This window comes from Sapajus apella, unplaced genomic scaffold (genome assembly GCF_009761245.1).
Source record: "Sapajus apella isolate SASKATOON/1434 unplaced genomic scaffold, GSC_monkey_1.0 scaffold727, whole genome shotgun sequence".
In the NCBI taxonomy this organism is placed as follows: domain Eukaryota; kingdom Metazoa; phylum Chordata; class Mammalia; order Primates; family Cebidae; genus Sapajus; species Sapajus apella.
This window is the reverse complement of record NW_022437653.1, coordinates 18,461-27,612: the sequence shown is the minus strand read 5'-3', so window position 1 is coordinate 27,612 and position 9,152 is coordinate 18,461.

Genomic DNA, 9,152 nt, shown 5'->3' with positions numbered 1-9,152 from the left:
CAAAAAAAAAAAAAAAAAAAAAAAGAAATCGGAGATGATGGCTGGGCGCGGTGGCCCTAGCCTGTAATCCCAGCACTCTGGGAGGCCGAGGCAGGCAGATCACCTGAGGTCAGGAGTTCGAGACCAGCCTGACCAACATGGAGAAACATCATCTCTACTAAAAGTTAGCCAGGTGTGGTGGTGCATACCTGTAATCCCAGCCACTTGAGAGGCTGAGGCAGGAGAGTCACTTGAACCTGGGAGGTGAACGTTGCAGTGAGCTGAGATCGCGCCATTGCACTCCAGCCTGGGCAACAAGAGCGGAACTCCATCGGAAAGGGAAGGAAGAAAGGAATGATGGAAGAGAGGGAGGGAGGGAGGGAGGAGGGAAGGAAGGAAGAGAGGAAGGAGAAAGAAAGAAGAAAGAAAAAAAGAAAGAGAAAGAAAGAAAGAAGGGAGGAAAGAAGGAAAGAAAAAAAGAGAAAGAAAGAAAAAAAGAAGAGAAAGGAAGAAATCAGAGATGATATAAACCAATGGAAACACATTCTATGCTCATGAATGGGAAGAAATAATGTTAAAATGGCCTTACTGACCAAAGTAATTTACAGATTCAATACTATTATATCAAACTACCAAGTCATTTTTCACAGAATGAGAAAAGAAACTATTTTAAAACTTACATAAAACCGAAAAATAGTCTGAATAGCCAAAGGTATCTTAAACAAAAAGAATACAGCTGGAGGCAACACACTACCTAACTTTTCAAACTATACTGGCTAGCCATATGCAGAAGATTCAAACTGGACCACTTCCTTTATCATATAAAAAATCAATTTAAGATGAATTAAAGGCCTACATTACAAAATCTAAAACTATAAAAATCCTAAACAAAAACCCATCAGGACATACCATTCTGGACATAAACCATAGCAAATTTTTCAAGACCAAGTCTCCAAAAGCAATTGCAACAAAAACATAGACACATGGGACCTAAGTAAGCTAGAGATTATGCTCAGCAAAAGAAACTATCAACACAGTAACCAGACAACCTGCACAATGGGAGAAAAATTTTGCAAACTATGGACCTGACAAAAGTGTCATCCAGAATCTATAAAGAAATTAAACAAAATTTTAAGCTGAAAACAACCCCATTAAAAAATGGACAAAAGACAAGAACAGACACTTCTCAAAAGATATTCATGGGGTCCGCGGCGGCCGGGTGCCGGCAGGAGCGGACAGGGCTAGGGGAAGGCCGGGCGGGTAATCGAGAACGGGGTGGGAGAGCTAGGCTTGCGGGGCGATGGAGGAGGCGCTGCTCTCCACCCCCATCAACCCCAACAACTTCTCAGCCAACCTGTGGCGTCTGGGGAACAGCCCGCGCTACCGCTCCATCCGCTGGGACGGCAGCGGCGAGGGGCTGCTCATCGACCAGCCGCTCTTCGGGGCCGAGTTGCTCAGCCTGCCCGGGCCGAGGGGCGGCGGCGGGGCGTGGGGGCCGGGGCCGAGCCCGTGCCCTTCAAAACCACCAACTTCACCAGCTTCATCCGCCAGCTCAACCTCTACGGCTTCCGCAAGGTGCGGGGGCGGCGGGCCGGCGAGGGACTGGCCCCTCCACCACTTCCACAGCCCGCACTTCCGCCGCGACCAGCCGAAGCTGGTTAGAATTTTCCTAAGGATACTTTTTCCTTTAATCTTCGTATCTATCTGCAGGTACTACAACTATTTTGTATGCATTTTATTTATTGATTTAGGAGACAGAGTCTTGCTCTGTTGCCCAGGCTGGAGTGCAATGGTGCAATCTCAGCTCACTGCAACTTCTGCCTCCTGGGTTCAAGTGATTCTCGTGTCTCAGCCTCCCTAGTAGCTGGGACTGGAGGTGTGTGCCACCAGCCCAGCTAATTTTGTTTTGCCTTGTTTTGTTTTGTGTTTTTAGTAGAGATAGGGGTCTGACCATGTTGGCCAGGCTGGTCTCAAACTCCTGGCCTTAGGTGATCCGCCCTCCTTGGCCTCCAAAAGTGCTGGGATTACAGGCATGAGCCACTGCAGCCAGCCTTGTATGCATTTTAGAGTTTTAACTAATAGTTTCCCCAAGAATGTAATGTGATTTTATTTTTGAAACATACTGTAAGGAACTTTTTACTGTAAGCAAAAAAGCTTAAAATGATTAATGTCTAAAAATGCTTTATACATATATATGGCCTCAGAAAAAGCAAGAACAGCTTGTGGAATAGGCATCTCTAAAGAATTATTGATGTCAGAGCCTATCCATTTAAAGCTGAAGACCATTAGCGGAAAGTCATGTAAACATATTCATTGGATATGGTAAAGGAGGTACTGGTGACTGGGCTGAAGCTTGCTACGTAGAAAAGTAATTACTTCAGATTTCATAATGTTGAGTTGTTGGCTTATTTAAAAATTTCCTTGACAGAAAGGCAAATTAGGTTTCCTCTGTGACATAACCTATTTAACCAATTTCTTAAAAAATTGCATTGTCTGAGATACATTTATGTCTTGTTATAAAGCTAAAAAATTTAATTTATCCAGGCATATTGTAATGATCCCAGAAAGCAATACTTTCTGCTAGAAGCTATTGGTGGATATTTATAAGAAAACTTTTTCAACTCTTATTTTGTTCATTTTGTTGCACTGATTATTCATACTTATAATTTAGTAGTTCTCAATGGTCTTGGTTGCTCTTCAGAAATGAACAAATATGCTGTGATTAATCTTAGAAAATTCCTTTTCTTTACATTATAGCCATTATTTCAGGGTAGTGAAATTTATGTCTTTTTAATTATGGGAAAAATTCCTTTTATTTTTTAATTTTGGTTAAACTTTTATCCAAATCTATTCAGAAAAAAAATTTCAGAGTATAGTACAACATGGTGACTATAGTTTATAGCATTGATTGTATTTTGAAAATTGCTAGAAGAGTATATTTTAAGTGTTCTTACTATAATAAATGGTAAGCATGTGAGGCGATGCATATGCTAGAAGAATATATTTTAAGTGTTCTTACTATAAAAAATGGTAAGCATCTGAGGTGATGCATATGATCATCAGCTCAGTTGAGCCATTCCACAATGTATACATATTTCAAAACATGTTGTACACAATAAATATATTCAATTTTTATTTGCCAATTAAAATTCACAAAATAGCTTTCAAAAATTCACAGAAGAAAGGTGTTTTATTTTTTATGGTAACAATTTTGGACTTTGTTCTTTCTGGATATTACTAGTCAGTAACACAATAATTACATTTATTGCCAACAATAAGTAAAAAAAAAAAATTCTAAAACTAAAAAAGTAAAACTAAAACTCCAAGAAAATTTTTATCCCCAATGTTGTCTTTTGGAGCAGAAATTTTTAAAAATATGCTGTTTGCTCTCCCCTGGTGATAAGCTCAAATTGCATTCTATAGAGAATAAAACTGCCCCTGCTGGAACAGATTAGCCTGTCTGATTTCCTCCTTGTATCACCGCTCAATTTCTCTTTCTCTGGAGTCCTGGCCATTGATTATCCTAGAAGTTTATGATTTCATATATAGAAAGTATTTTTGAAACTTCCAAATAAAATTTTTCTTTTACATTTTGAACTTCACTTTTAACTTTGCAACTGTTGTTTAGTAAATATTCACTGTCCTTTTTCCTCTTCTCTAATGCAAAAAGAAAATATTCGTGTTCCATTGATGGTGGACTTGACTGTATGCTTTGCATTGGAGTATGAGTGACTGTGATTTCCCCAGGCTTACTTAGGGGCTTTTTATGGACTTCCACAGTTATGATTGGACTCACTTGGCCTTTTTCACTGCAACCTCTGAATAGTAAAATGAGAAGGAAAAGTCTCAGGAAATTGCTGCCCCTTTGACCTGGGTCCTGTGACGGAAGTCAACCAAAACATGACTTTCAGCCTGAAGTGGAACCATTGCAGCCCATCTCTAGATGTATGAATAAAACCTTAGTTTATGTTGGTGGCCACTGAAATGATTTTGGGGTTGTTTTATATGCAACATTAGCATCCTCAAAACCAAGAAATAGAGAAAATCTCCATGCAAATAAGAAAAACGTTTAAAATTTTAATATTCAAAAACTGGGTTAATATTTTGCAATAGTTTATATTCTATATTCACTCAGGAATAGTTGAATTCATGAACTGATCTCATAAACAGCATTAGTAAACATTGGAGCAATATTGAAAAATGTTTTCATGTCAATGAATTTTCGTTTCATGTTTTTTCTTTTTGAAGTCTGAGTTATTATATTTGTTCACTTGTGCTTTCTAATACCATCAAATATAGCTATAGATAATTTTCATTAAAATATCAAATTTACAAAATGAATATTAGCCAGTTTTCATTAGAATACTTATGAGACTACCTTGGATAGTCTCATAAGTATGGAGTCTAGGATACATGCTATGGGAGGAGGCAGAAAAGTCACATGTCCTTGTCTCCACAGTGTTTGCATTGTGACTGACACATGGGAGGTGATTTATAAGCATTTGATTAAATTTAAAGTGTCTTGATGCTATTCTATTCTGTGGTTAACTGACAGAAATAGAGAGGTGCTGTGATAGAACAATTCAGCCCTGGACTTCTAAACAGCAGCACTATGATTCACCTGTTTTCCTCGTCATGTGTTGAAAATTATGATCCAGGTTTTATTCGTAAAACAAATATATACTGATCATCAATGTGGCCTGGGTATTTGTGCTCCTTTCCCCAAGCAGTGTACAGTCTAGTTGTATAGAAACGTAAATATGAATCTGGCAGAAATGTAAGAGATGTTCTGTTTACTGTTATTGAGGAGAGCATGATTTGTTTCCTTTCAGTGCTAGGAGAGGGAATCGGTGGTGTGATAATTATGCTCATCTTTGGGAAGGAAGAGTTTTCAACACATTACATGATTCTGCCTAGGCTAATTCTGAAGATATTTTTTCTTGACCATTCATTGCCAGTGTAGCTTCTAGTAATGATGCCAGTAATCTTAACATCTGCTTGAAGAAAGGACATAAAAGTTTTCTATTGAACTATAAAATATTAGCACATTTTACAAAAAAAAAATAGAATTTGGAATAGATGCCTGCAGTGCCTATTTCTCATTGAAGGACACAGCACTCTGCTAGGTTCAGGTCTTACTTAAAATTTACTTTGATCAGGTAATTAACCATTTCTATAGTTAATTAATCAAGATCAAACCTTAACCTTACATTTTCTTGCTGTTCAAAGGGCTATGTTTCCATTTTTTAAAACTTTTAAGTTCAGGGGTACATGTACAGGTTTGTTATATAGGTAAACTTGTGTCATGGGGGTTTGTTGTACAGATTATTTCATCACCCAGGTGCTAAGCCTAGTGCCCATTAGTTATTTTTCCTGATCTTCCCTGTCCTTTCACTCTCTACTCTCAGGCAGTTCTCAGTGTCTGTTATTTCTCTCTGTGTCCATGTGTTCTCTTCCTTTAGCTACCAACAAAATAAGAGAGGACACAAGCAGATGGAAAAACATTCTGTGCTCATGGTTAGGAAGAATCAATATTATGAAAATGGCCATACTGCCCAAAGTAATTTATAGATTCAGTGCTATCCCCATCAAGATACCTATGACCCTCTTCACAGAACTGGAAAAAAACACCTTAAACTTCATATGGAATCAAAGAGAGCCCACATAGCCAAGATAATCCTAAGCAAAAAGAACAAAGCCGGGGACATCATGCTGCCCAACTTTGAACTATACTACAAGGCTACAGTAATCAAAACAGCATGGTACTGGTACCAAAACAGAGATATAGACCAATGGAACAGAACAGAGGCCTCGGAAGCAATATCACACATCTACAAATATCTGATCTTTGACAAACCCAACAAAACAAGCAATGGGGAAAGGATTTCCTGTTTAACAAATGGTGTTGGGAAAACTGGCTAGCAAAGGGCTTTAAAGTTTAACTCTAACATTCTTCAGGCCCTGCTAATTCTAAGACGAAAAAATCATTGTGAGACTTATACTCAAAAACAGAGATCAGCAAACTATGCTGCTCAAATCCAGCCACTGTCTGTTTTGATAAAGTTTTATTATAACATTACCATATTAGTTTACATATTGACTACAACAGAGAAAATATGGACTGCAAAGCCAAAAATAGTTTCCATCTGGACCTTACAGAAAAATGTTTCAGATCCCCACTCTATTATCTGTTTCATGATTGGAGACGGACTATGATTTTTTTCTGCATTATTGCCTAAAATATAATTGATTTAGGCATTATCTCAATGTCAATAAATTAATTCCAAAATGATTAGTGGTTAGAAATGAAATAACACATTATACTTGAAAGTCCCCTTTGTTGGGAGATTTAAAGGGCTTTTGCTATGTTGTTTGTTTATCTCTTCAGCAAGCCTGAAACTTTTGAGTCTATTTAATTACAATTTGTAAACATCCTGATGGGAAATGCGTGCTTATATATTGAAAAATACTAGTGTGTGTTGGGTGCTAGGAGGATCAGAAAAGTTTTCAAATTATAATGAGTCTCTTAAATTACCTTTAAACATTTTCTGTAAATGTGAATAAACAGGAAGGAAACAGGAATAAAATTACATTTCTTTAAAAAAGTCTCCATAATTCATTCTAAAGTAATCTTTTACTCTTCCTAGTCTTTTCCTGTATAGTCTGAATTTAGTGAGTTCCCATAATATCTATTGATGTCATCTCTCAATTTCTGCATTACAGTATCTATTGTCTCTACAGGAACAATGTGAAAAAAAAAAGAGCAATGTTTTGACTTGCTGTTTGCTCATGTTCATGTATTTATAAGATGCTGTCATGATTACTTGACAAATCTACAAAGTGAACCACATCTGCTGGTTTTGAGCTAGCACAGCTGGAAGTTCCTTAGCTTCTGTACTAAACTTTTAATATGGGTATGATTCTTAGTTGCCTATTCTGTCTGTATTTATTCAGATTACAGTGTTATTTATAAATACATAATCATTTCTAAGACAACATCTGCACTACTGTCTGCTTATTAGCTGCAAAGTCAGCCTGCTCTGATTGAAGGCCATATAGTGCCTTGATCAGGCCATAGCTGAAAATAAATGGCAATCATTTGCATGCTTGTTGATCTCAATCTTAATTTGAGACATTCTTTATTAGTGATTGGTTTTATGGATGCCTTTTATTCCAAAGCCTTTTAGATGTTCCAAATATAATGGGATGAGAATTAAAGGAAGATATAAACCTTAATTCTGGACTCCCAAGTCACTTATAAAGTATGTGACCTTGTGACTGTGTAATTTGACCTCTTAATTCACCTTTCCTCATCTGTGAAGTCGAAAAAATAGCAGCAAGCTCTTTGGGATATCCTGATGATTAAATTAGAAATGTATATAAACACACTTTATTGCCTGATAGGTAATGTATGCAATAATTACTGCTTCTCTTTTTTTACCTTTCTCTTATTCCTTTCAAAGCATAAACTGTCTTTTCCTTCAGCCACCAAAAATGTTAGAAAATGAGTTGTAGGAAGAGTCTGGAGATAGAGGAAATCCTAAGCTATGCCCAGAACTACTAGAATTAATTATTATTCAAACTTACAATGCTTTCTTTAGAGAAACAATACAAATCTTAAAAAAGAGAAACAAACTGGAAGTAGCAGTTGTATCATTTAAATATCTAAACGCCTTTCAGGTAAGAGGATGGAGCCAAGAATAAATCATTTGAAAGCCATTTATGTAATGAATATAATGTTGTGAAGCAGTGTATCATCTATCTGAAGACTCCGCCAGACACTGAAACACAATTGAGGGATTATATTGATTTTAGTCTTATCTCTACCCATAATATTTCTACCAACAGAACAAGTTCACAAGCATGCTTATAATGAGAAACTGGATTAAAGGAGAGTTTATATTAAATTAAAAGTTACCTCAGTTTAGTATCTATGCTGTTTAATGAGATTGATCTTATTTAATCCATCTCCTCTATTCACTAGTTCTGTGACCACTAGCCAATTAGAGTAAAATTGTTTCCACTTGTTTTCCTAAATACTTTATTGGTCATTCCCTATCAGTTGTGCTCTTACATCTATCCTACTTATTAACTTTTTTCTCTCAAGTCAATGCTGACCTTTATTCATTAGAGGCAACATCTGTGAACTGAAAAGCAAAATAGTTCTGTTCCTACCTTTACCGCTAGATAGTCATGTAATATAGAAATAAATTGTTCTTCAAGCCTTAATTCCCTTGTTTGCTGGATCCTTATATAGTAATAGAGTTGTATTAGTTGGATTAATTTTTTAAAAATGGACCAAAGGTCAGGACACTTGAAGTCTGGCTTTGTGTTGACCTTAGGCAATGCAATCAACCCTGTTAGGCCTCAGATCCCTCCTTTGTAAACTAGTAGATCTCCTATTTTTGTGGAACTTCAACTCCAGGAATGATTTTAGGGGTCATTTAGTCAACTCTCTTGCTTTGCTCATAAGGAAGCTTAAAAAACTTATGTCCTGCCCCACATTCTAGCAGTTGATTGAAGAGTAACAGACCATGTCTTCTGGCCCCTGGGCTGAGTTCCTCTCCCTCTAGCACCTGAGACCTTTCCATCTAGATCATATAATTCTAATAAGTATCAAATGAAAAATTGTGGAGGTGTTTTTGGCATCTAAGTATACAAATTTAAATTATTAAAAATAACAATGATAACTCATTTGTCTATTTTAAATCACAGATATGGACTTTCAGAAACCCAAGTCACAGACTGTAAAAATGAAATATATTTCTTGTCCACTTCAAAGCATAATAAAGAAAAGGGAGGCAGCAAGCTAGCAGGCACATATTTGGTTACTGACGTAGGGGTATAATGGACAGGAACCATGTGATTCGTTTAACCAGGTCAGAAAAGCAAAGGAAATGATTTTAATTTATTGAAGACCACTGTGACTCACAGATTGTTAGGAATGTGAAGCTGTATTCATTGGATTGGGTATATCCCTTATCAAACACAGCTCAGAAGAGCCATGTCACAGGAAGGTCAGCAAACCCTCCCGGTCCCAGTTGCCTGGAGCTTTACAGTTGTCTATCCCAGTCCTAAAACTACCTTCAGTCACTCATTCTAAACCCAAAGTAACAATGAAATCCAATACAAAACCCCGTATTTCATGACTACCACATTCAATAATTTGCCTT